Source organism: Formica exsecta, unplaced genomic scaffold (assembly GCF_003651465.1).
Source record: "Formica exsecta isolate Colony F162 unplaced genomic scaffold, ASM365146v1 scaffold108, whole genome shotgun sequence".
Taxonomy (NCBI): Eukaryota; Metazoa; Arthropoda; class Insecta; order Hymenoptera; family Formicidae; genus Formica; species Formica exsecta.
The window spans coordinates 170,178-172,886 of record NW_021848419.1 but is presented as its reverse complement, the minus strand read 5'-3'; positions in this window follow the sequence as shown (position 1 = coordinate 172,886).

The window sequence follows — 2,709 nt, the reverse complement described above, 5'->3', positions numbered from 1 at the left end:
CCCGTTACGACCGGGATGCAGCAGTCAGTCGCGACTTGTGTATTTACTCGGTAAGGACTTTGGTACGACGACGACGACGACGTTGGGACTGGGATATTATATCGTGGCAGGGGCCAAAGAGTAGAGAGAAGCCCTCGATGTGGTATTGCCAGTGAACATCTCGCGTCGTGCCTCGTTGCCGTTGTAATAACCTCCGTAGATCATACCGGCACACGTACACGCCCACGTAGCTGTTCTGCGTGCACTGGATATCGTATATACCTTAACATTTGCTAGATAAACGCTTTTCAAATCAACACGCGTCTAGATACTAATATGATGATTTTTATAATAATTTTTGTAGAGAAATAAGTAACGCGCGTTATTATATTTTAAATCTAATTTATTTTACCCTCTTTTTACGTTCTTTTCCATTTTTTATCATTTTATTCATCAGTGAAATCAGAATACATTCAATTCAGCGAAAAAGAAAAGTGTGGAGGAAACATGGTAATGATAAGATCTCATGTTGTATTATAATCAACATAATGATGTCCTCCCTTCGATCATTTTCTCAAATTATTCGTCAACTAATATATATATATATATATATAATAACTTCAATAACTTTCGAAATATCATAATTTATCTTCGTTAGTTGACGAATAATTTGAGAAAATGATCGAAGGGAGGACATCATATATATATATATATATCTTTAACAGCCGTTTCAAGTAAAAATTTTAGTACCAATGAGATAGACTTGTAAGTCTTATATTTAAATACAATCTATAAAATATAAAAATTTAGAACAGTTTTTTTATAATTTTTTTTTATACAGATATATGAATATCTTTCAATTAATAATTAGCAAGAAATCCATGTATGTATATACGGTATACGATGCTTGAGAACTTATTAATAGAGACGACGTGTTAATAAATCATTATGCGTCGGTTAGACCGGATGACGCGATGAAAACTTAAGATTAATAACGAACTACCGTTAATTAATGATTATCAGATGTTGGTAATCATCTTTGTAATCTTGATACTTATTACTAGCGTGTAATCTATTTAAAATGCGTAAAAACTATTACAAGTACATGCAATGCAGCTTTTTGTGTATTAAATGTTGAAAGAATTAAAAAAAAAAAATTAGAAGGAACTCTATAAATTGTCAGTATACAAATTGCCTATATAACTTGTCAAATTATTTATATCTCGTATCAATATAACCTTTTTTGAATGTGTTCAACAATCGCACAAGACATGATAAAATCGCTAAAATTTTTTATTTTATCGCTCAACGGATTAGAATTTGACAGGTAAAGGATTAATCGTGAAAATTTCAAACTCATCTTTTTTTTTACAGAATAGCTTAAAATAACTTGCGCTATTATATGTATATGATATTATACAGTGATTTATTATTGGTGTTATGTAGAATTTATATTTATGAAGCCAGTCAAAACCGGTCGAACACCATGGAAATTGTCTTTTGGCGAAAGACTGATCGCAATTACTATCGATTGAAATCGTCATTAGAAATTTTGATTAATTACTCGATCAGTAACGTGAGACTTGAATCGCACTTATTCAATTACTGTCGCGCGGCTCGGATTTAAATTTCGATTCGTCGTTAAACTTTCCGTAAGCTCGCGGACTCGCGGAACTATCGTTAACGCGATGTTGAGCGTGATTTATCAACGGCTTTACGGAGGATTTACAACCCCGGACAGGACCGGTAATAGGAGCCAATCGGCTGAGCTTGTTAATCCTCTTACATCGTTTTACGCCGCTTCCGCGGAAGTGCGTTGGCGATGGTGTCCACGAGCTGCGATTCCTTCTCGCTTAATCGATTTTCACGCTTTAAACTGTGAGACATAACCGATAAAGATTTAATTTATAACACCACAGCCAGCGCGTACTCTCTCCGCGTCGCGTTTTTAAAAACCTGATGGCAACTCATAACACGATTAAAACTCGGAAAGATTTGCATGTTTGCATAATAAAGTTGCAATACAAGCTCTTCAGATATAAAGTCGTTGGATCTGGTCTACAAGAGCTTCGCACACAAATTCGTATAAAAAACTTCTTTTTTTTTTATTATTTACTTACAGCAGTTATAGATTATACTATACGAAATGTTTAGAAGAAAGAATTATATAGCGTATTTAGTGGTATTGCGAGAAGAAAGAAGCGGATAATTACTCGGCCATTAATTCACAAATTTAATTGAAGCGTTTTCCGCGGTCGCACGCCTTGATACGCACGTGCGTTGCGGCACGCGACGCGTCTGTACGCATACGCACTTACGTGACACGCGTATATACGTGCTGCAAGAATGCGTGTTTCTTTGTAAATCGGGATATGTATACATTGGTGTTCTGGGCATCGGCTCCGCGTTCTTTCGTGACCGTCGGACATTAATTATACGGGCCGTGCCTTTTTAATACGAATCTCGCCTTTGTGAAGGGGAAAAAAAGGCGAAGGAGGAGGAGGAGGACGACGACGACGACAGCAACGCACGAGACAAAAGCGCCCGTGTACCTGACGACGGAATTATTATTTTTCGCATCTACCCCATCTTGCTTCGTCGCCTTCGACCTATCCTCTGTTCCGCTTCGTCCGCCTTGATAGCGTATCTTTATCCGCAAATGCTCGTCAATTGCGTTCGGAGAAAACGTATATTCTCTTCTCCCTCTTTTCTTTTCCCCGCTCACTCTTT